This window comes from Drosophila guanche, unplaced genomic scaffold (assembly GCF_900245975.1).
Source record: "Drosophila guanche unplaced genomic scaffold, DGUA_6, whole genome shotgun sequence".
Classification (NCBI taxonomy): domain Eukaryota; kingdom Metazoa; phylum Arthropoda; class Insecta; order Diptera; family Drosophilidae; genus Drosophila; species Drosophila guanche.
The window spans coordinates 616657-642671 of NW_022995749.1; the positions used below are offsets into that span (position 1 = coordinate 616657).

At 46.0% G+C, this 26015-nt stretch overlaps 1 protein-coding gene and 1 long non-coding RNA gene across 7 annotated transcripts in view; both read left to right on the forward strand.

The window, feature by feature from the left end:
• LOC117585707 (polypyrimidine tract-binding protein 1) overlaps positions 1 to 26015 on the forward strand; it is a 146971-nt gene that overhangs the window by 63949 nt on the left and 57007 nt on the right. The gene's annotated exons all lie outside the window — the stretch shown is intronic.
• Positions 1824 to 18765, forward strand: LOC117585715. The gene is made up of 3 exons (XR_004573936.1): positions 1824 to 2195; positions 9540 to 9542; positions 18750 to 18765. It is a non-coding gene; the product is annotated as an uncharacterized LOC117585715 (long non-coding RNA).

Here is a 26015-nt window from a genome sequence, read left to right on the forward strand (position 1 = left end):
GTTGTTAAATTAAGTGATTAACACCCCCCCCCCCCCCCCCCCCCCCCCCCCCCCCCCAACCCTCCCCCATCTTTTGATTATTGATAACTGCAAACTATACTTAAGTGAAGCGTCCTCTAAGCTAGTGTCTAAGTATGCGCATAGATATGCCATTTGCAAATAGATTTTATAATTATATATTGCCCCCCCCATATACTCTTCACATTTAATTGCCACATACAGAGGAGCTAACTGTCGGTTAACCTTCGAGCTGTCTGTCTGTAGACACTTTCTACTTCGATCTTCTTCCCTCAGAAAGGGCGGAGTCGATTAAATGCCAATTAAATGAAATTATATATGAATATTAGAATACTCGGGTATCCGTCCTTCTTCAAGTTGATTCCTTTCCTTCTCCCTCATTTTATGGAGCCCCACGTCCTTTGGGTTCAATTGCGCGTAATAAAATAATGTGCAACCTCCGTGCCACTGGCATACCAATGAGAGGCTCTTCCTCTCTCGGAATCGGGTTTATATTTTCCAAGGGAATTTATGGGTCTAAAAGTTGGACTTTGTTGGGACGACTGTATAAAATGTTGCCCCAAAAAGAAGAAAAAAAACGAAAACGCTACTGGGTTGACTGGGTTTATTATTCTGTATTTTATCAGTCATAACTATCGGTCGCTCGTTCCAGGGGGCGAGCATTAACCGCAATTGTTTGGCCAGCACTTGCGCTTTGTCCTGCCAGCCAGTAAGAGAAGTCTACCACACTCGTCCTAATCCTCCTGCCGCTGCCGCTGCCGCTGCCACTGCTGCCACCCCTTTTCTAGTTGGAGCCACATGTGTCGGACCATATTGATTAGTTGGCGTTGAAAATGTCACTGCAATTTGTTGGCCGTCGACCAGAGACCAGCGACCAGCGACCAACGACCAGAGAGAGAAATGCAACGGCTCCACAAGGCGAGCAAAAAGTGTGGCAACTCCTGCGTTCGCGTTCCTTTAACGTGTTTTTTTTTTCTGCCTGCCCCTTGTTTGCCAGGACACGGACTAGTTTTTAGTTGTATTTCCCCAGTTGTGTGGTCGCTAGTCAAACAAACAGCGGCGGCGGCGGCGCCTCTGCACCATGTGTGATGTATGCCCCTCTGTGTGTCCTTTGTTTTATGTGTCCTGCGTGTGTCTATGTGTGTGTGTGTGTTTCTGCTTTCTGCTTTCTGTTTGTGGAACGGAATCGGACAGGCGGCCAGGTCAGTGTTCAGAGTCCTGCCACATTTATTATCGATTTATCCGATGGCCCACCCTCTTGCCACAGCAGCAGCAGCAGCAGCAGCAGCAAGCACCAAGAGTGTTAGACGCTGCAATTACCCCCACCTCACACACCAGCTGGTATTAATGTTTAAACTGTACTTAAATGACTCTATTATGGCCAATGGCCTGTGGTCCCTGGCCCCTTGCTGCCACCTTTGGCACCCTTTTCCGTCCGTCCTTCCATTGACGTTAAATTATCTGTAATTGATTTTGTTTAACATACGCCCACAGCCCGCCACAGCCCCGCCCCCTAGCGCCATTTGGCAACCCTCCCATGACCACGGGCACGAGTGGCCCCTCCATTAGTCCGATTTACCGAGTAAAATGTTGATTTTTGCATTTATTTTTGTGCAATAATTTTGGCATCCATTAAATGCAGTCGGACACGAAAATACATTTCTGTGAGCGTGTAATTATAATTGTTATTGAGGTATTTGCTTGCACAAAATGCCACACCGCACACACAAAAAGAATACATTGTAGTACAGAATCATATTTAAATTTATTTATAAATATTTAACACCAAACCATCATCAGATTGGGGGGGGAACTGTGCCTCCCTTTGTGGGCTCTTTCCGGAACATCATGTGCCTGGCAAATACACATATTTTTGTCAACAGGCAACTGCCTAAGCAAATACCGGATGAAATAGAGCCCCCCCGGATCTTGGGGGATGCAAACAACCGCCAAAGGTGCTAATAAAGCCCCATTCCTCCTCCCCACGGAGTAAAACCACAGATAAATAAGGATATTGACAGTGGCAGAGAGACATAAAAGATTCTGGCGGAGGGTAAATAGAAAATGTTTTCAAATTAGGAAAATCTGCGTGGAGGAAAAAGCAATTCAAATAAACATATTAGTAGGGCGGGGAGGCGAGGAAAAAACTTGGATGTGGGCAGCCTTTGAAGTGTCCTGTCGCCTCTGCACTTCTAATAAGCTGGGATTCTGCTCAGCTCTGCTCTGCTCTGTTCTGTTCTGTTCTGGTCTCTCGGCCAACTTACAAACGCACAAATAAACTTTTTAAATTTAAAAAATTCATCAAACTTTCAAGCCAGCGTCCAAGTCAAACAAAAAAGCAAGTGGGCCCCGTCAGGGGTCAGAAAAAAACACAAAAAAAATCAACAAAATAATAATATAAAAAATATTACATTAATCCGTAATCGAAAAACTTGAACACGGACATGGGACATGGGACATGGGAGACACACGGCGGAAAAGTTTTCTCTTCGCGCCATGGAAATTTATAACAATTTAATTTTCTCTTTTTGTATATTGAGCGATTTACAAGCGGGCACTGGCAAAAAAAGTGTTTTCTGTCTAGAAAATTTTCAATTATTTTCGGGGGGTCCGGCAATAAAACAATTTGAAATTTAAATGCAGCCGAGTCCTGCCAGAAACGAAAAGTATGTCAAGAAACAGGACAAGCAATATGTTGCCCCAAAAATAAGCAGGGGCGACGGCCATCAAATTGAGATGAGAAAATAAAATTCAATAAACTCTTGTTAAGCACGCAGCAGCAGAGCAGCAGCGGTACAGTCAGGGAGGTGGTCTCTGACTGAGGGGGTCCTTCCTGGCAGTGGAGAGCAGGAGAGCAGCAGCTGCTGCTGCCGCTTGTGGCACAGGACACAGCAAGGACAACGTTTTAAATATTGACAGCTCCCAAAAGGAGCTTCCACTCTGATGACGAGGCTGTCGAGTAAATAGATAAATCAACCCTAGAGACATGTACACCAAGCACACATTTTTGCATTGATCAAATGCTGCTAGGATGGGGGCAGAGCACGGCAGAGTAGAGCAGGAGCCGAGCCACAGCAGGAGCATTAGCAGAGTCGAGCAGATACAGAGAGCATTGTGATGCTCTTATTCTTGGCAGAGGGTATTATGAATTTCTAGAGATGTTTTGTCTCATAAAAAAAGGTATTATGCCACACTAAGCACGTGTATTTCGTCTCTGCATTCTCAGGCATTCTGTGGCATTCATGGACCAGCAAGTGTATCTAATGCTTCGGATTCTGATGGTTTTCTAGGACTTCTTTTCCTTCCTTATTATAAGTTTCCTTCATCCTTTTCGAATCGATTTTGATAGCATTCTTTTTGGGGCTACCAAAATCTGTCCCTTGTCCTGTGCTTGTGTCCGTCGGGGAGCTCTTACAATTGCGCTAATCAGGCAGGAGTCCTCACTCTATGACTCACAGACTTGGTATACATTTCTACCTTTTATGGGCATACTCTCTGCTGTGGCTTGGGCTTGGATTTGGATTTGAGGACTCGGCCGGTCGCTGCCTGTCGCTGACAAACAAATTAAAAAGTTATGACTAAAAACGTTTCTCGCGCGCTGCTCGGCAAATGAAATGAAATTTTGTGCACCCTCCGCTCGTGGACAGCCGTGGACAGAGCGACACCACACCGCCACTTCTCCGGCGCTTTTCCGCTCTCTGTTCGGTCTGGTCTGTGCTCGGGAAAATGCCTCTGGCTAAATTTAAATTGCTTTTGTTGCGCTTTTGTAGTTGGCTGCACTTGCGATGTTCCTTCAGATTCTTCCCACTGCTTCTCCTCCGCCCCGCTTCCCGCTGATGATGATGATTTTCCTTTTTTTGCGCTCAAGTTTTCTTTGTTGTTTGCACAAATAGTTTTTGTCGCCCGCCCGCTGCTGTGCTGATGCTGCTGCTAGAACGGTTTTCCTTTTTGAATACCAGGCGGCGCGTGAAAAAAAAGAGATTTTCCAAAACTAAATCACAGTCAAAAGAAGGAAAAGAAATGTAAGGAGTACTCGTAAGTTTTTGCAGTTAAACGGGCCACGGCTAAGCGCATTAAATGTGAAAGTTCCGCATTTTTTCCTCTCTGTTTTTTTTGCATTCTGTTTTTTCGCGGACAGAACTTTGGAAATCATTAAAAGCTTAAATGAGAGAGCGAGCGAGCCATAGAGTTTCGAGAGCTCGGAGAGCTCGGGTGTATATGAATATGAATATTGAATGTGTGACTGACTGACGGACGGACCCCCAAGGCATTAAAACCAAACACGCTGGCTGTGTGGCGGTGGCCCCGTTCCTTCAACCCTAAGCCAACTTATGGGGTTGTAACTTTGGCTTTTACGGGCACACAAAATGTTTGCCCTCCAGTGCACTAATCCAGCATGAGCACATGAGCAGGAGCAGGGGGCCGGAACACACTAGGAGCTGGAGGAATCCCAGACCAACTTGGGCCACTCACTCAAACTCAAACTAGAAGCGACAGAAACTAACTTATTAATATGCAATGCACACTTTGTTGCTGTATTAATTGCAATATTAAATTTCCACTAATACTCGCTTAGCAGAAGGCCAGGAGTCGAGTCGAGTCGAGTCGAGTCTCTGCTTCGTGCCACACACACAATCCACTGGCACTCCGCCACACTCTTACAATCTAACCCTAAAAAAAGTTGTGGCAAAAGTTTTGGCGGAGTAAAAGTGAGTTGAAAAACACCTAGAACCCAAGTAATTATTACATGTTTACGTGCGCCAGGGTCCGTGTCCTCAGTGTGGGTATGTGGGAGTGTGTGCCTGGACCTCCGGCTTCATTCGGCATGCGGCACGAGTGCGCTGAAAAGCGATACTAATGATAAGTTTTGCCTGCTGCTGCCTGCCACGAAATGAACTCAATTTGCTACGTTTTGCATTACCATCTCTCTGCCACCATGGCGCCGCTGCCCCCCACTGCCACAATCGTTGGCGAGCGGACATCATTTCCATATGCTACGCCAGATTCACGTGCAGCATTCGGTTGCCCGCAGCTTGATGTATGCGGCGTGGAGCAAAATGCTGCGTCTGGCAGCTGGAAATTGCACTACACAAATGGAACGCCAGCCACCGCCAAAAAAACCAAATAAATAAATGTTTAAAAGGTGTGTGCATCAGAGCCGCCACAGCAGCAAAGGGGAGTCAGAGTCAGAGTCTGCAGCGGCAGAGTCAGTGCCTGCCATCGATGCCAGCCAGACATAATGTTTGCGCGAGTTTTGAAGTTAACCAAAAATTGACACACACTCCCCACACACACAGAGAAAAAAAGCTCAGAGTTTTGAAGAGTTTCACTTTTATTTTTTGGAAGATAATTGATTTAAATATGTTTCACATTCCAAATGAATATATTCCCATAAATTGAGTATTTATTTATAATAATTTATATTTAAATGCAGCTCTGTCTAAATCAAAGTGATTTCTATTTAATGTGAATTTGTTTTGTTACATTAAATATTTGATTTAATTATGTGCGTATTTCAATGCCATTTTTCTCCGAGTGCACTCGCATTGGTGCACAGTGGAAAGCAATCTGGACGGAGTGCAGGTGATTTCATTAACTAGAGTTTGAGCAAATAGCGAGCAGGAGGAGCAGGCATCCTTTTTTGCGCGGTTGGTAAAATTAATTTGTTGAAAATAAGTTTGTGGTGGGCGAAAAGTTTCCATCGCTCATGCGTTGGGCTGGCGGGAGGAAGGATGCTGTTGATGAGACTCCTTTGCCTTGAAGGCTGATTAATGTCGGCAGCGTCTGTCTATCCCTCGCTCTCTTGTCTAATTATTATTATAAGAGTCTGAACACTGAAGACAGAATGTGTGTCTTGGTGCCTGAATTATGCAGAAAGTTTTATGCAGCAAGCACTTCGCTCCTCTCCTCCGAGAGGCATAGAATATTTTATGGCCAGCATAAACACATGCTAATCGCTAATTTGTGGCAACTCTCTGATAAAACAGGACTGCCTCTTGATTAAATGCAGTTAAGGAGCAGCAGGGCAGAACAATTGTCACCTTTTTGTCAACATCAACATGGAATTTAACGCTAAATGCAAATGCCAGCAGCCCCAGACTTTTGATGAGTTGTGCAATTTCCAGCAAGAAAATAGAAAAGAAAAAAACTATGACAAAAGCTATTGTCGCCTTTTTGCCTTTTAAGCGATTTTCCCCCCACATTTTCCTCTCCACAGAAAGCGGGCGAGAGAGGGAGAGGAAAAGCAAAGACTGCGCTTGATTGTCTGTGTAAATGCGGTGCCAATTTTTTATGCTCATAAATGCAGACATCAGGAGGCCACAGAGGAGGACTTTCAAGTCAAGTTCATTGTATTTGCATGGACCTCGTGCCACACAGGACACGGGACACAGGACCTGCCACTGCCCTGCCCTGCCCTGCCCTTTCCTTCTGGCATATTTTCTTGCTGTTTCATCATTTTCATCAGCAGACATTTGCCTCATACGTTCGTGCAACTTTCCGTTCGCTCCTTTATTCATTCGTTTCGTCAGTCAACAAAAAATACAAAAAAGACGAGTTCATATATATTTTTTGCTCTACTCCTGGCCCTACGCCACGGTGTGTCCTTTGTCCAAGTTCGCCAGCCTCAAAACGTTAACAGTATTTTCCAGCAGCATTTTTGAGACAGTTTGTCATAATTCCAGGGAATATTCTCCGAAGCTTTCTTCCTCTCCTTCTCCTTCACCTTCTCCTTCGACTTTGGACCGTCGACGTTCTCTGACGTTTTATTGTGTCAACATGACAAATCGTCAAGTGTCAGCAGGGGGCCAGCCGAAGGAAGGACTGGCCCAAGTACGTACGGGTCTTTCTTTATTTAATTTCTTAGGACTTTAATGGGTTAAATGGCTATACCCTTGGCTCTCAATTTATGATGTGCACCTTTTTGGTTGTGTTTTTTTGTTCCTCCTTTAGCTGGAATTGTTTCAGTTTTGATCAGACTTGGCCATCAATTCCTTATTTATGTTTGCATTTTTTTTTTCGTGCTGAGTCTATGGAAATTTATGAGCGTTTTCATTTGAATCAATTTACTTTGCTGCTGCCTACTGCACGCATTTCCACTGTCCACTTTCCATACATCAGATATGTGACTGGACTCTGAGGGACAAGGACTTGTATTTATGACCAGACAGCGAGCAAAAAGGGGAGCTTCGAAAAATTTATTCATTGAAGTTTTTACAGTCAACTAGACACACCTCCTCAATGCGGTTAGCCATCATCATCGTCATCATCCTCATCCCTCAGTGTCTCTCTGCTCTTTCCTTTTCCCTCTCTGTCTGTAATCATTCATACTTCATCAAGTTGAACCCTGGACCATGGTTTTCCATTCACCATTCACCATTCAGCGTTCAGCTTTTCTCTCTGGCTCTGGCTCTGGCTTTGGCTTTGGCTCTGGCTCTGGCTTGCTCTCTGTGCCTTTGGCTTCATTGCTATGCAAACTGCTCCCAATGGCCACGTTTAATGGTCAAGTGTGTAAAATTGCATAGCAAATCGTTGCCCCTAGGAGGTGGGAGGTGGGAGGTGGGGTGGGTCCGAGAGTCCTCGTACTCTTAGATAAACATCTTTGGCATCTGTGTGTGTTTTGTTTTTTTACTTTCACTTTACTTAGTTCTTCTGGATGATGCTGTTTCCGAGTGAGTTACATATTGATGTGATTTACCACTTATGTACGAGGGTACGGAGTTGTATCTTTTTCTGGGGCTGCCCTGTACTCTCCGGCTGTCGCACAGTTTACTGGCAAATTGTTTTTGGACTTCAGTTTTGAATTGGCCTGATGTACGATCTTTGGGCTGATTGAAATGTACTCACTCGCCTCTCGATCAAGGCCATAAATGATGAATATTGAGACCCTTGGACGTGACAGAAACAGAACGAGAACCAGAAACTGTGCCATCAATCAATTATACATGCCCCCCGGAAGGGAGTAGCAGGACGACTCTGTTCTCTGCTGTCTGTTCTTTGGCTCTGCTCGTCCTTATGGTTGATTTCATTATAATTTCGATTTGCATAACCGAATGTCTAAGCAACAATTTAACAATGCCTCCCCCCGCAGCCCACTCCATCCCCAATGGGACCTAATGGTCGCTTGGGACTACTTGGCTCAGCCTCTGTGTCTGTCTCTGCATTTAGCTCTGCGGAGTGTATCAATTTTGGGAGCCCAAGACCAAAGACGCAACCTCCTCACATTTCATTAGCTTGTCAACATTTGTGTAGCTTCGAAGGATGGCCTGGCCATGTCTCTTTGACACTTCAGCCTGCGGCGTGTGCCCCCGAAATTGTAGTTGCCATAGATGCCATTCCATTCCTCACCATCCCGCCTCCCCCAAATCATCTCTCGTTGTTGGTTTTGTGTGCCTTAAATAGTTAAACTGCTTAGCGAGGCAGCTTGACGCCCATGTCTTGCGATTTCGAAGTCGGAATGGATGAGAGCAGGGGAGAGCGGGTGCGAGTGGTTGCTATGCAAATCAATTCTCCTACTTTGTCAGTGTTCGTATTTGCTTTGTGCTCTCTCTCTCTCTCTCTCTCTCTCTCTATGGGAAGCACAAGTTCATTAGGCGACTCATCAACAGCAAAACATTAGCGGCAGCAGCCAGGACACGACATCCACCCATCTATCCATTCAACCATCCATCCGTGGAAGGATATTTAGTTAACTTTATTTTAGGCCAGGCACAGAGGCTTTTTGAACTTTGATACTCGCGCTGGAGAGATTTCCTAAAATGCTTTTGTTAATTTATTTTAATTGCTATAAACTGCTGCTGCTGCTGCTGCCTTCTGCCTTTGATTTGCATGTAAATTTTAAAGCGCTTAAAGCGCACACACCCACAACACTCCCAGATCGCAGGACGCAGGTCCCAGGTAACGGAGCGAGCTGCTCGAAATCCTTTTCTGTACAAAAGGAAAGAGAAAGGGAAATCATAAATTTTGTCCCCAGCAGCCATAAAAATGTAAAACCCCAAAAGCAAATATGCAATACGTACGCTTTGCTATCGATATGGCCAAAATCTAAGGGCAAGGACTAGCAGGAGCAGCAGCAGGAGCACGACAAGTCCTAGACAAAAGGAAAGTAAGAATAGAAGGCAGGCACGTAAGGAGCGAGCACACACACACACACACACACACACACACACACACACACACACACACACACACACACACACACACACGCACACACACACACACACACACACAGACTGGCACATATATAGATTTATCAGCAAAATGTTATTAAGGGGTCCCGCCTGTTAGTATGCAACTTTTTTTGTGTGTTCGATCTTCTGGTTTTTTTTTTTCGTTGGTCGTGCCGCAGGGCAGACAGAAACATAACAGGCAGCCAATTAGGCATACCAAAATCGGTGGACCCAAAACCCTCCCCGTGCTCTCCTCCCCGAATCGGTTGTGGTGGGAAAACTGGTTAACTGTTGCTGCCACTTGGCTCCTTGGCAACCAGCCAGACATGGCCTTTATTGCAGTTTAATAGGCAGCTGGTGCTGGCTGGTTGGGTGGCAGAAGGAGTGCTGCTCTCAGACAGGGGGGAGGCGAGTGTGCGGGGTGTGATAGATATGTAGGCAAACGCATTAAGCAAATCGTAAATGTTCCAACTTTCTTCTCATTTTATTTCGGCGCATTGCTTTGTCGAACGCCACTTAACGCAAATGATGTTGATATAGCCAAGGATCGCTGCCTAGAGTGCAAGGAACTTTCTTTCTTTCTTTATTTGAAACCCCAAAAGGAAATGCTGGGGAACACCCACTCACGCATAGAAACACTTTTCCATAACTTGTTGTTTTTCTTTGGCCCCCGCTCTGTGCCCCAAAAAGTAGGCAACACAAAGTCGTTGAGCATTAAAAGCAAAACCCGAAAATGTTGTGCAACTTTTTGTGGCAGAGTGTGTACGTTCGTAACGCGCGTATGTGTGAGTGTTGTTAGAACAAGTTAATGTAAAAGTATTTTTATGCTTTGAAAAACATTTGCCAAGCCAAAAATTATAAAGAAAATAATGAAGGAGGAAGGAGGAAGAAAAGCGAAGAGGAAAGGAAAACAAAAAGTAAAAAATAGGCAAAGAAAAAGCGAAGGAAAGGCATCGTGGAAATCTTGCGGTTGTTGTTATTGCATAAATAAAATCAAACAAAAAAAGCAACAGCATAGAAAAAAAAACACACAGAAAGATGAAGCAAGAAAAAACCTCCATTGCTGTCTCTCTCTAGCTCTATCTGTATCTTTCTTTTGCTCCCATGGTACACATCATCAATGTCAGCGAAATGCTGCTAGGGTCGGGTTCTGGGTCGTCAGCGTCAGCGTCATCGTCATCATCGTCATGGATCAGGCCGCAGGTCTGCTGTAATTTTGTTATAGGCACCAACGGCACGTGTATATGTACATGTCTATGCGTGTGCTTTCCATGGGTATGTGTGTGGGCCACAACCTGCGCTGTGTCGTTTCACAAGATAAATGTCTATTTAAATTGTCCCATGGCCGTGCCCTTTGTATCGTCGATCCCGATGCGGGGCCGGGTGGGAGAATGTCAATGGCAATGCTCTCCACTGCCACTTGACGGTCTATCCATCCGTACCGCCCCGCCCCGCTCCCCCCTCCATGGCCCATGCCACAGACTCGGCTCTCTAGTTAAATCTTTATTGTTATCATAATTTGCTTTTATCCGTGCTCAAAGCTTGTCGCTTGGCAGGTTACCTAACCAAGGCACCCTCCGCGCCCACCTACATACAGAACCAAACCGAACCACGAAAACGAAAACGGAGACCAGGTCCCGACCCCCACAGAGTTCACATTTTTATCGTAATTGTTTTCGTGCAATTTTTCTCTATCTCTGTCGCTGGAACGAAGGAAAAGTGAAAAGCTGTGGAGAAAATGGAGCGTAAATAGCACTGAGAGCTGCTGAGGCTGAGGCTTGTTTACCATTTTTTTTTTGCTTTGCTTTTCTCTGCTTTTCCGCTTGCCATGCAAATCAATAAAAGTTGATAATTGAGATTTCTTTAACAAGATTTCGGGTGTCACAATGACAGACAATAATGATGAAGGCAATGGCTCCTGTTGCTGCGCCTTGTCCTTCCCATAGCTACTGGGGGGTGGATGGATGCTGTCGATACTGGGGCACTGGGGAATTATTATTAAAATTATAAGTATCACGACGCGTAGTCAGCAAATGGGAGTCCCGTGAAATCTAGTCCGCTGTGTGGCGGCGACATAAATTATAATTAGATTGGAAAGTGGAGTTCCAGACCTTGAAAACCGATATGCCACGAGGGTGAAGGTGGGCAATTTCCTGCCCCCAAATAAATGCATCATTAAAAGATTTAAAAGGGAAATCTATATCATAGAATAATTATATTGCTCATTAAATGATTTTCTGTTGTTGTCGTTGTATTTTGTCTAGACTTTTGATTCTCTCTCTCTGTCGTTGTCTCCTTTGCATAATTTATTTTTATTTTGTTTGGATCCCACTCTATGTCTCTGTCTCACTCTCTAACTAGTAATTGTCGTATGAGATTTGATATTGTGTGCCTCTCTAGATAATCCCCCAGAGATTGTTGTACTTGTAATTCCATTGTCTATGTCCAAATGTCTAGAGATCTAAGCCTAAGTCCACCCCCTACACCCCACCCCACCACGACTGCCGTGGCAGTGAAAACTCAATCAAATAACTAACCGATTTCTCCAATTTCTGTTCTATTTGCAGGTAAGGATCGATGAACAGTATATATATAAGCTGAACTATTTGGTAAGCGTTTTATGGCACAACAACTAAAATCCAATTCAATTTGTCAAGAGAAGAACGTATCTCGTAGGACCTTTTTTTTGTTTGCCAGTGGGTTCGGTTCGGTTCGGTTCATAAAAAATCTCACTTCATTTGGCATTTTGCGGCGGGCGGCAGTCGGGCAACAATTGTGTGCCATAATTGAATTTTAAATAAACCTTCTTGCCACACACACACACACACACACACATACACAGAGGAGAGAGGCACGCACACGTACTAGTCGATGGCGGAGTCGTGTCTGGGTATCCTTTTCCTTTGCCACTTGTCTACGGTCGTTTTTTTTTGTTGTATTTTTTAACTGTAAATAAATTTCATCGAATTTCAACGACAGCCGAAAGCCCCAGACAGCAGGAGCGAGGACTCTTTCTTGGCTATCCCACCTTCCGCCTCGACTGCCTCTTGTGTGTCCCGTAGTAGTGTTTGCCGCATCCTGCGCCATAAAGTATGCAATTTTATTTCAGTGCGACCGGCACTTACCTGGCTGACTGCTGCCTGACTGCTTGACTGCCATAAAATATTTAAGTTTACATTTCTTACACACACGAAACGGAGGAGTGGACGCTGTGGATGCGGCTCCCTGCACCTCCTAAGATGATCCTTTTGCCTGCAAATGGGAGTCTGCCGTTTTTATAACTGGATTTGAACAGTTCTCTCCTTGACCACACACAGAGCAGTCCATGCAGTCCTTACATGTCTGGCTGGCTGTCTAGTATTTGCTTTGCCATTGTCAGAGACCTCGGACTTGGTCCTGAACCTGCACTATTTGTCCAGCACTTGACTCTGCGAACCTACTCCGGGGCTCTGATTACCGGCAATTTCAATTTTTCCTTCCTCTCTATCAGCAAATATAATTAAGTCAACACACACACAAAAACACACATCTATCTATCTATCTTTATAGTGAGAAAGAGAAAGACAGAGAGAGCGAGAGCGAGAGCGAGAGCTAGATGCATATGCATTTTATTTAAGAGTTCAATAAGCAAACCTGACAGCCATTAGGTAATTAATTTAACACTTGGCCACTAATTGGCTTCCAATTACCAATCGAATCAAATAAAACAAAAAAGCACAGACAGAGACTGTCAGAGGAACAGAGGAACAGGGGCAGAGAGAGAGAGATAAAGATAAAGTGAGAATCCGACAGATGGGAAAGGATAGCAAGAGTCAAAGAGTCATTAGAGCCATTTGTGGCACATTCAGTGGCAGCCATGGCAATAGTTACAGGATAGAAAAACCTTACATCAAAATCGCTTCAATGAACTGGTCAAATGTGGAAAAGGTTCCGACAGCCGGAGCAGGGAGAATGGCTCTGTGTGCTCTCAAAGCTCACTGAACCAGCTCGAAATTAATGTGCCACGTAAAAAGGGTAATTTCTGAAGCCACGTCAAAGGTCCTGCCACCGAGAGCTTCAAGCTGACTTGTTGCGTGACTTCTTGACCCTTTCTTTACTCTACTTTTGGCCCACTTTTCTACCACTTGTAGTCCTCCTTTACCACTTTGCCCCCTCCATAGTCAAAGTGAAGTCAAGTGCAAAGGAAAGTAAAATATTTTCATATAAAAAAAGGCTAGAAAAATAGGAAACTTAAGAAGATGCCCTTGCCCCCACATACACCTAGGTATCTTTTGGGGTAGCCAATACCCTTCCCTGCGGAAGGGTATCCCAAAGAGACCTGAGAATAGCTGGGAGAAACTTTTGTGATGTCGCCTCATTAACGGGAGAGTATGGGAAGGCCGCGCGATGTCCTGGCCTCGGCTCGTCTATAAAGGATGGCTGGAGATGCGTTTGGCGCCCGCCTTTGGCATTAAACTCATTAACGGTAATTGCAACCTTTTCTTTTTCTTTTTTATATTTTTTTCCTTTACGTTTTCTTGCCCCGCCGCCGCATTGCCGCTCGCGATGCTTCTCGCGTCTCATTTTTAAAACGCAATTTTGTTAATTAATTTTCGCACATGCCGCCGGGATGGCTGTCTGCCAACCAGAAAGGATGTCTCTTCTGAGGCGTGTGTCTCCCTCTCGTTAGCACTAGCATTAGTCGATGATTTGGCTTTTGAATATGTTGTCAATCAGCGTAGAGCAGCCAGCAACGAGCAGTGAGCGAGTGTAAGAGAGCCTTGGCCTCATCTATCCAATCCATCTATCCGCCACTTGTAGCTGCTGCGCCTTTCACTTTCGACTATTCGGCGCTTTTCAATTACAGGAAAAGAAAAAAACGCCCCACAACGCCGAACATTGGATAGGGTAGGGATTGGGAATGGGAATGGGAATGGGGTGCCGTTTTCTTTGGCTTTTTCAGAATCAAAAGGCAGCCCAGAAGCAGGCAGCAACCCGCCTCCTGTTGCTGACACTGATGATGATTGTCGCCGGGAGGGAACCACAGGGAGAACGAAGCTCTAGCCGGAGCATAGCACTCTCTCTCTCTCTCTCCTCTCACATTACCCTCGACTTGGTGTGCGGGAGCGGGAGCGGGAGCGGGGGCTGAGGCACAATTTGTCTTGCGGCCAAATTTTCTATTATCAGTGGCAGCGAGAGTGCCCTGAAAAGCGAAAAATAATATCCTCACTTGCACGGGGAGCGCACTCCAAAGATGTGCTTCCCCGATAGAGAGAAGTGAGCCAGCCCCTCCAGGCAGTTAACTGAATTTGAGTGAAAAACGAAAGGAAAAACACTCTGTCTGTGCGTGTGAGTGTGTTTGTGTAAGCTGCTGTGCCAGCAGCTTAAGGAGCTTCTGTGATTTATAAGCATGTGCTCTCGGGCTAACCTTTCACGGCCACTGCCATACGGCCACACCCCTTCAGCTTGGCTGGGCGCGGCCAGACCAGAGACACAACCAGAACCCTTCTCATGGGTCAGTGCAACAGAGGCAGCGGCACAGACAGAGAATGCTGTCACTGTTGTTGTAATCAAGTTAATTGCAGGCTAAAAAAGAGAGCCAAAAAGGCGCGTAAAAAAGAGAGAGCGAGTAATTATGAGTAATTGCTATTAATATAATAAAGCCAGGGCAAAAAAACCCAGAGAGCTAGCCAGAGCACGACATATTCATAGAGCCCAAAGGCACGCAAAGAAAATATTAAAAAAATACCCACAAAAAATGAGCAACAAGGGAAGTTGAAAATTCGACCGAAAAATACCTCATTCACAGGGAAGTTATCTTAATCTAAATTATGTAAGGGGAAGCCAAAAATACCCTGTACTAAAGAGTGCACTGAATAGTTGGTTCCTCTATTATTGCCAGGTGTCCAGAGAGCTGATTAGTTTACCTCTGTTTCTGGTCAAAACTTTGTTTTAGTGGTCAATTGTAACCACATTTTATTCGACACATTATACCCTTGTATACCTTTAACCGGTATACAAAATACCAGAAAAAAAGTAGGGAAAAATTATTCACAGAACGGAACAGAATACATTTGATTATAATCTACGTCAACAGCAGCAGCAGCAGCAGCAGAAGCAACAACCGACAACAACGAGGGTTGTTAGCATAGACAAAGCTCGAAAATTGATATTAATTTTTCCGCTTCTCTCTGTTTTTGTTGTTTGTTTCGTGCCATGGAATGTCCATAAAAAAATGTACCTAGAACAAAAGAAAGGTAACGAAAAGAGGCACAAAATGTTATGAGCCATTTGAGCGCCTTCTTATCGGTGATATGCCTCCGCTCTCCCTAGTCCCTGCCACACAGTAACCGCAGCGGCAACATAGAGCCGCAGCCCACCTTATTTCGCGGAAAATGGGACGCAATGTGTTGCCTTGGCATTAATTTTTGCTATTTAACAGCAGCCCAAGAAAAGAAGGAGAGCAGGGAGAAAAAAATATCAAATTAATTAGTGAAGCTTTTTGTGGTGGGGCGCAGGCACAGGCGAAGGCGAAGGCAATAGCTAGAGCCAACAATTTGGATAAATGAAAAACCTATTTTCGGACAGCTTAAAGCGACAAGCAAACAAGGGTCTAAAAAGGAATGAAAGGGAAGGGAAGGGAATGGTAAGGGACTGAAACTAAATGGCCCATGACCAATTGGAGAGCAATTTGTTGGGTCTAAGAATGGAGAAGAGTGGTTTTGTGGGCTAACAAGGCAAGGGCAATGGTAACTGCATTTCGATTTATGGTTTTTGGAAGATGTATACGAGTGGGTTTCCCCCCTTTTCATTTATCCCAATCTCAGCCACATAATTATATGCAATAATTAAGCCGTATATCTACGGATGGATATCCGAGCTCGATGTGTGTTTTTGTGGTGGCTAAACAGAAGCCATTTGTCAGTCTGACATTGATAAAGTCTTTTGGGCTAGATTTAGGGATACGTATGGCCTGGTTTGGCCCTGCTGCTTAGTCCTCGATGAAGCCATAATGAGTGAGAAATGCAAAATACAATAAATGTTGTGTCTTGTCTCGCTGACACTGCCACTGCCACAGCCAGCGGCAAGGCTAACTCTTAGAGTCGATGCTTTGGACACCCTTTGCCAGAAGGTTGAGAGGGAAATAGGGATGGAGTTCCAAATAGAATTTATTAGATTTTAGGTAATCAAACGACAGACAAAATTGCCCTAACAATTACCCACTCTTGCCTGCTCCTTTGTTGCAAACCACTGACGAAATTCGCATTACCCTCTACGCAACAAAGGGCATAATGGCCCCGAGGACATGTTGCTTCGCACAAAACAAACTTCGTTTGTGGCCAGAACTCTGGCCAGGACTTTTGTCCTTGCTTGTGGCCCTTTCTCCGCTGCTACTGCTGCTGACTTTTGCTTAAACGCTTCAATGACTTAATTATATTTTGCGTAATTGTCTCTAAATCACAATACAACAGTCGCTTGCTTGCCCTGCCACTTGCTGTGGCAGAGATGCTCGTAATTAGATTGTGCCGCAGCGCACAAAAGTATGCAGCACAGTTATACGCTTTGTTACGGGGTGGCTGGGCTTTTGTGTTGCCAGTGGACAAGGGGCATGCTCTATAATATTTAACTGCTGCACGCGGCACGTTTATAAGCCAAAGGGAAAACTATTTCAGGGGGAAGACCCCGCAACAGGAACCCAAAACAAAACAAAACAAAACAAAAACCGAAAAGAAAAGAAAACGAGAGAAATGAAGAGAAGAGAAAGTGCTGCAGTCAAAGTTTTTAAGTGTTTATTTCAATTATTGTTTGGCTGTGTGCCCCTTGCCACGTGCCCCTTGCCATGCTTCCTTGCACCCATGTCTTTTTTTTTTGCTGCATGCGGGCAGAGTCTCAGACAGACAGAGACATAGACAAAGAACGACAGAGAGCGAGAGAGAGCGAGAGCGTGCTCGCGGGGGCAATTTCATTTCTTGCATTTTGTGCTGAGCGCAGTAGGGGAAAACAATAACAAAAACTAGTTAAGAAAATGCAAAAGTTTTTAGCGTGAAAGTTCGCCAGTCTCGGTGCAACGCCCCTCAATCCGGATCCCTTATTTCCCGCCCCCTTGCTTGGCTTTGTTTTCATTTTCATTCACGTGCAGTTACTCAATTTTTGTGCTTAACGAGAAAGAGTAGCGGAAAAGCAGTTGGAGAACAATGAAACTGGAAAAAGGCCAGGCAGTGTTGGAGGTAGCCTTGTCCTTTCTTCAATCTGGAGTCCTGCCAGACCTCACACTCCTCTCACTAATTCAGGGGCACAGCTCCTGGAGGTGCTCTGCCATGCCCTGAGCTGCTTTCGAGCACTCCCCTCACACATTGACGCCTTGCCATAATTTAATTTAACACCATTCCCTGCTGCACCTCCTGCCGTTAGAGGGTGCGCGCGACTTGTGTGTGCCACTAAAAAGGAAAGACTCAAAGGTACCCTCCACAGCAGGAGTATCTCAGGGAAATACCCCTTCAATGAGAGAGAGCTAAGATGATAATGAAAAGAAAACCTAGAGTAGAAAAAATGCTCTTAAAATTCATATTTACTCTTGGATTAAAAATAAATTTGAGATATGAATTTCCCACTTTAAATTGAAACCTCTAAGCACCAGTCGCACCTCGCTTGTATCTCCTACAATTCCTATCTTCTAATATACCCCTGTTAGCCCCACAATTACTGGGTAGCAAATAAAACTAATGTTGAGGCGCGCTCGTGCGGGGCAGTTTCTGGCTCGTTGACATTTTCTGCTACTTTTGGCTGCTGCTGCTGGTGTGGCAACATTGTTGCTGGCAACACGCTAAGAAAGCAGCAGCAGCAAAGTCTGTGCCCCACTTTGCCGCCTGCTGACTGCTGACTGCTGAATGCCGCCTGCCTCTGCCTCCGCCCCCTGCCGCATGTTTAGTGTTGCGTGTCGCCATATTGTTTGCTTTATGTCACACAGAAAATGCTCGTATAGCCGGGATACTGTGGGACGACGACACACACTCTGGTTTATTTGCTTCGTCCGTCCGTCCAACTGCCACATATATATTTTACTCTCAGGTAATTGCGGTTTTTATTTCACAAAAATAATAATAGCTGCACCTTTGGGGGTGGCTCGGGGGAATGGCTGGCTGGCTTGCTGGCTAAGGGATGGATGCCTGCCTGGGTGGATGGACAGGCTGTCGGAAGTTGTCAGGCAAAGGCAGAAGCAGTGGCAAAGCGCGCACTAAAGTATGCTACAAGCAATTGTGCGGCCATCTTAAAGCTACACACACACACATACACAGACACATGTATCCCATAGCCACTTTAAAGCGCCACGTGAAGCATATGCTGCCTGAGTGGCAAGTGAACGCTAATAAGACACAGAGAGAGAAAGGTAGAGAGAGAGAGAGAGAGGCAAAAGCAAAGGCGGAGTCAGCCTGCCGCTTGCTGCTGATGTGTATCTGTGTTTCACTCTGGTCGTGGCTGTATATGTGTGTGCAGCATAAACCCTGTTAACACACTTAACAACAAACAAAGCTACAAGCAGCGCCTGAACGGACACACGCCCCAGACACGAGGCATGCGAGGCAGTGGCAGTGGCACTGGCATGAGGCAGAGGCAGAGGCAGAGGCATGCCCTCATGCCTCATGCGAGTGCGAGGCATAACTTTAATGCTCATTGCTTGTCCCGACCGACGACTGGCTTTTGCCGGGGAAAGACCTGGGCCTTCCTGGCTGACTGCCCTGGCACTATGCCAAATTTAAATGAACTGGGTCGACGCCACCGCCAAGGACTTCACTCACTACCGACTCGGCAGAGGGCGGGGAGAACCCCGCATGCGACTGGCTGCTGGCTGCTGGATGCTGGATGCTGTTGCCGTATCTGAGGCTTTGAGAATTTGCATGGATCCTTAATTACATAATATGCCCCGAAAATGAAGCAAGAAAATACAACAAATGCCCCCAGAGGAATGGCTACCCACCTCTCTATCTGTTACCCGTTAGAGCAACAATAGTTCATTTGTGTCTGGAGTGTCTGTGTGTGTGGAGTGTGCCTCAGGAGTTACCCGCATAATGTGCGCACGGGCAGGGGCACACGCCATCAATCGATTGACCGTTGTCTGTGGTCTTTGCACCATGAAGTCTGTGGCAGGAGTTGCTGCTGCTAAAAATGTTAATACAAATACATTGGGGAAATCAAAAATGGCGGCACACCCCACTCCCACTCCCTGCCCGAGCAAGTGCAAGTGAAAATTGTGGCAAAGATTTTCATAGGCCACAAGAAACCTTCCAGCTGCTGCCTGCTGTTGCTGCTGGGCCCGTGCAATTTGCAAGGGTTTCCCAAGTGGCATTCCCATCCTTTTCTCAACCTAACAGCTCTCTCGCTCGCACTCTCTCCCTCTCTCTGTCGCTCTGTTTGTTGTCGAATTTGCAGAGCATCAGCTTCCAATTGCTGCAAGCAAGAGCAAGAGCAAGAGCCAAGCCAAATCATTAGCATAAACGTGAAGCCGGCGAAAAGTAGCAAATCCATTAAGCACCCGAGACTCGGGACTCGGGGTTTCGGGGCCAAGGACCAGCCGGCCAGCAACAGCAGCGCAGGACTCTGAGATGAGCCCCTCCTTTGCTTTTGGCAACTCTTTAAAGATTTATGAAGCGTCAAATATTTATTATGCTCGCTTTTGCAATATAAGGCGGACGAGCACGCAAGCCCTCAACATTTCTCTCACGGCACGAAAGAAAATAGTCCAAGGCAGGAGGAGGCATTCAACCCGGAGACGACTCCTGCTGCTGCTGTGGAGGATGCTCAGCTAAGCCTTTGCTCTTGTGGGCAAAGGGGGGAGGGCTCTGGCGAACACTTTTTGAAATTGCAAAGCGGCGCAAATAAATAAAAACACATAAAAAGTAGGCAAACGCAGAGCAGGCCCGCCCCCAAGAAACAGGGCCAAAAGCAGGCGCCCACACAGACGCAGACAGCCAGGCAGCCAGAGACACCCACACACACGCACAGTCATAATAAAAATAAAATAAAAAGCGCAGGACCAGGAGATGTGAAATGAAATGAATGGTGGTGGGAGAGGCCCAACAAATAGTCGACGGAAAAGCCGGGCCGGGATACAAAAAAATGAGAGGAAAAAACAAAATCAATGCGAAAGCCAGCAGAAGCATAGTCTCTCTATCTCTCTCGCTCTCTCTCTCTCTATGGCACATCTTGGCGCACTTTTACTTTTCTTGGCAGAACCCCATTTGGGGCAGGAGCGCACTTCAACCCTTTCAACAAGCAAACGGTTGCAGCAGCGGCAGCGGCAGCCTCCTGTTGCCTGCCCCACTCTGAATGATATATGCGGCTTCAAATATGAAAAATCTTTGCCTCTGTTTATAGTAGAAGGCAGCAGGAGCACCTGTGTGTGTGTGCTTTGTCGTTTGTTAAAGTGTTGAAATATGTCAAACATCGGCGAAAGCATTTAATTTGACTGGAGCGAACAGGCAAAAGGGACTGTAGCCGCGGTGGCCTTTGTGCGAATGCCAAATGCTTTGGAATATTTTTAGGCGCACACAACTCTGCTGACTAATGATGATGATGTGTGTGTGTGTGTGCTGCCATCTCTCGCTGTGGCAACTAATGAGGCGCATAAATTCTACACACAAAAATCTCTCCATTCCTCAGCTCGCTCTCGCAGCAACAAATGTTGCAAATTTTATGAGCTCCACAGCTAAAAACAAGATGTCAGCAGAGTTGCTGTCACAGTTACACCCTAGGGGGGTGGGCCTTGTGTCTAAGCCATTCAGGGAGTTAGAGACAATTTAATTAACGCATTTTAGCTGCCTCTTGTGCGACTCTCTTTGTGCTGTTTCTATGTCTCGTCACTGTCGTCTGTCGTCTGTTTGTCATTTGTCAACACAAACAGCTGAAACTGAAACTGAAGCTAAAGCTAAAGCCAAAGCTCTCAACCAAGCAGAGATCTCTGGCAGATTTTAAGCTTAAAACCCAGAAAGGAGGCCAGGATCAAGCGCATATCAAAGATGGATCTTTGGGGGGTAAAATAGAAGGAGTTGCCAAAGGGAAACCACAGGGAATCCAGAGAGAGAGAGAGAGAGAGAGAGATCTATCGCGCATCAAAGGTGGCCTGTCGAAATACAAGTCACGCTCCAATTTGCATACAACGCCCCAGCCCCAATGCAGCAGGTAGAAGGCAGAAGGGAACCAGGCCACAGGAAAAGCAGAATGAATCAAAAAACAGAAAATAGAAAAACAGAAACTAGAAATTGTGCTGCTGTGCCCGCACCTGCCTGCCTAACCGCAATTTGGTCATGTCCAACTCAATTTTCGTTACGAAAACTGCATCCATATGCCAGGAATGGTGGAACCAGCAGCAACCAGGAGCAGCAGGGCAGCAGCAGCAGCCAGCACCTGCAGAGAGAGAGCCTCTTCCATTTGCTGTTAGACATAACTTTTTCGGTGGTGGGTGGCTTGGGTGGTCGCTTAGGTGCTCGCATGTACACCAAAAAATGACCAGAAAATAATTCCCAGCCGAGCCTCGATGGCGGCTTCTCAGGCGCTTCAAATTTAATTAAACATGCACACGTGAGCAAATGCAAATAAATAAAAACTTTATGGCTTTTGGCCCGAGCCCGAAAGCAGAGCGGAGGAGGCAGGAGGCAGCAGGAGTTGCTGCGTTGTGGCATGGGGCATGGGGCATGGGGCATGGGGCATGCGTGCGTCTCAGCATTGAGCATTGAGCGTGGTGTTTTGGTGGTTGGGAATTGCATACAGATTGGTGGTGCAGGTGCAGGTGGAGGCCATGGCGTGCTTATAAGTTTTAAATTCTAGCAAAGGAACAACGAGGCTGCCCCCGGCTCACAGCCAAATAGAAATAAATACAGAGTCCACCCCGAACCCCAGTCGGTCCTCTGGCCAAAAACAATTTTTTTGTTTTTTTCTTTCTGCGCTGATTTTTTGTTTTGCTTTGTCAGCGGCTTTTCGGTTAGTTTTGTGCTCCTGCTGGTGCAACACGTTTTAAATTGAACGGCTTTTCTCGCTTTCATTCCGCTATTTGTATATGGTTTTTCCCGTTTTACTTTTTTTTTGTGTGTTCTGCGATGTGAAAGAATGATTTATGCAGTGGCAGATGTGCAACAGCAGCATCGCTGGCAGCGGCAGTAACACATTTTAATTGAAATGCACTTAAGGACTTAGGACTGGGTATGGGGGGACTCTCTCTCGCATTTGCTCTGTAAAACATTTTTAATTACTGGCACATCAAACGTAGCTTGGGTTGGGGATATTTTTGCACAAAAATTGCAACAGATTTGCATATGAAATGAAGTCGGGAAACATCATCAGCAGCAGCAGCAGCAGCAGCAGCAGCAGCAGAAACATTTGTTTCTATTCCGATTATGCTGATCCCTAGGCTGATCCTTCCTGCTCCTGCCGCTGCTGCTGACAAATGTCGTTGCTAAATTTAACAAGTTCATCAAAATAAGAGCAGCAGAGAAGCAGCGAAATCATATGCAAGCCATGCAACATTCAAAATTTATGACGAGCATAATAAAATAGAAACAAAAAACAATTTAACTTTTGCCTCCTGCACACACACAAAAGGGTCAACATGTCCTCTGACCAAGGGGCAGTCAGCCATGTAAATCCTGCTGCTGCTGCTGCTGCTGTGGGATTTTTGTTAAAAACTGCATAATTCATTTGCAGAATGGCTTTCCTCGGGAAGGAACGGAACGGAACGGAACAGGCGACAATCATATCCAAAGCCATCGCTCTTCTGTGGCTTTGGCTCCGGCTCTGGCTCTGACTCTCTGTCCTCTCGTATATTTCATTTAAAATTTACAAGTTAACAATATTAAATATTAACAGTTATTTATGCATTTTTCGGCACAAATCAGAAATTTACATATGCGACCAAAAGTTGTTGCAGCTTCAGTTTCAGCTTCAGCTTCGAGATGAATGCCATGATGGATGCCCACACACATAAAATCCTCCAGTCCGCTCCACATTGTATTTGTACATAAATAAATACATATGTAGTACATACATATTCGTATGTATTTGCACATTTTATTCGGGTTGCAAGCCACACAGCGAATGTTGATTTAAATAATTTGCTTTTGGCTTTTGTGAGAGGGAAAACATTTTTGGCATATTATGTGTGTGCTTTGTCCGGTTTTATTCCCCCTCTCTCTGCACTGTTCTGTGTGTGTTTGCATTGTTTGACTATGAATTTTTGTTTATTTGTTCCTTAAACAATATTCAAAGTGTGCCCCCCGTTCCCCTCTTGGTGAGGCAAACAACAAATCAATTTAATTTATGCAAATTTATTGGCCACTGACTTGAGTTGACTTTTCTCCAATGCGAAGCGGAAGCTGCTCTCGAGAATATTGTATAATTTTTCACACAAATATTTTAAAATAATTTTTGGTTTTCTGGCCCTGACCCAAGACAACAATTTTGCTGCTTCGAGCAGAGCTGATTTGCCCCAGACTCCAGCGACTGCCCCAGACGATGGGATGCCTCTAATAAGCCTTCAAATATTTACTAATTTTTGGCGGGGGGGTCGGTGGGGTTGCTGCAAAAGTTTTAGACAAATTTTCAGTGTCTATAAAACAAAAACTTTTGCATTAGAGAAGGGAGCAGCGAGAGGAGCAGAAGCCACTGCCGCCACCGCTGCTGCCGCTGCTCAAATATGCAAATGAGTTGAGATCCACAAAACTTGCCCCTGCCTCTGCCCATGGGCCTGTAAAGTGCCTCCTGCCCGACTCTCAACCGACAAACAAGGCCGACAACAAAAGCATTAGCCTAAAAAGTGCATGGTTGCGGCTGCGGCGGCACAGAGTGCATTTTGAGGGGCACAAGCTCCAGCCTGAGCCTGAGCCTGAGCCTTGCGTGAAACATTTGTTTGCCCCGGCCCCCCCAATCCCAGTACCCTCCTCAGTCTAGGAGGAGTGAAGAATAAATGGAGTGTGTGACTGGCAAGTGGCTGGGCGCTGGGTCCTGGCCAAACATCAGGATTACATTTACACAGCGTCACAGAGGGGGCGGTGGAGCGGCGCTTGAGAGGGCTCTGGTCAGGGTCTAGATCAAGCTTTTGGTAATACGATGATGGTGCCTCTCCTGGTGGGTGTCCTTTCAGTCTGTTAGCCGCGAAAATGCCAACAAATCATTGCCAGGACAACCAGCAGCAGGCAGCAGGCAGCAGCCATGCCACAACGAGGCAACGTGGCCATCATATGGAGGCAAGTAGACCGACGGACCGACCGAACGACCGAGCAACAACATCATCATTCAGTCCAGTCTGTGCCTAAGCCGCATTTTGTGGATTCAGATGTTGCACGGCCTCGGCCTCGGCCTGGGACCGGGGCAAACCTCAACACTAACACAAGCCAACGCGCATGCAACGCCAGCGCGGCATGCAGCACGTCCACTCGTTCTCGCCAGCTACCTGCAACAAACGAGGCGGTTGCCTGCAAAGTGATTTCTGGTTTAATGTTTTTTAATGTTGCTCATGTTGCACCACCACCGAGAGGAGCTGCTGCTGCTCATCCAGGATGCACCTACTCCAGGGGCTACTCCAGCAGATGCTGCTGCTGCTGCGGCGACTGCTGTTGACGCTGATGATATTGTTGCTGTCGACAGCAGCGGTTACTTTGGTCAGAGGCGGAGGCTCCACTCTTCACCCGCTGTCCGTCCTGTCGTCAAGTCAAACAGGAGCCAGCAGACAGGAGTCAGGAGTGGGTTGGAGTGGGTGCTCGTGTCCGTTGCACCTCTGCAAAGACCATGGCTAATTTTTCGCTTTGTCTGCATGTGTGTGGGTGTGTGTGGGGGCGGCCACTGGAGAGAGTCCATTAGCATTTGACAAAGTTGTCCAGTGGTTGCTGCTCCCCTCCCCTACCCCATTTCCGGTCTGTGTGTTGCGGCTGTGTTGCCGAATTTGACACAACATTTGTCAAACCACAAAATGGCTGCCGCAATGTTACTTTCATTATGCACAGGGGGCCGTGGGGTCAGAGGTCGAAACAGAGAGACAAAAACAATGGTCAGCCAGCAGTGTTCCGGCTGGAAGGATGGCTAACCTTTTAATGATATTTCGAGTGGGTTCACAGATTGGTTGTGCACTCCATGGGTCGCTCATTCATCAGCAGAGCCGGCAAAACATCATTCACATATTTCGCTGTTGGACAATCATAAAATGTTTTCAGTCTCATTAGGAACATCTAGCATGCCGGAATGCATAGTTTCACGCACAAATGCTGATCTGATCCCATGGCGTAAACACGCGGCGTATGCGTAATGTCATTGCTTGCGGTTGACCAGCGACAAAAATTGTATTTGCCAAAAATGTTGGGCAAATGCAATTGTCACAGCAGTGATTTTCCACCGCGGGCCGCAGCCAGAAACATAAACTGATGACAGCAAACGGGCAGAAGGGACAGACAGACAAACAGCAGGAAGACAGGCAGGACAGGGCAGACAGGTCGGACAGTCCGAACAGGAAGAGGAAATCAATTAGTGCGGCAACATATTTGGCAGGGCGCTAAAAGCCTTGACGGATGATGATCGATAAATTAGCGGGCGAGAACGAGCACGAGACAGGACGTAGCCTATGACCATTTATGAACTAAGGAAATTATTTATTTATAATGTTAACGCTTGACCGAACACCGCCCAGCAGCAGCTGCTGCTCTCTCTCTCTCTCTTTCTGTCTGTGATAAATATTTAATGATTGTGTGTGTGTGTTTTTTTTTGGCAACAATTAGCAGCTTACGTGTTTTTATTGATTTCCATATGCCATATGGATTAGTGAATGTTTTTACCCCTGCCCCCCAGCCACCTTTTTTGTGCACTCTTTGTTTA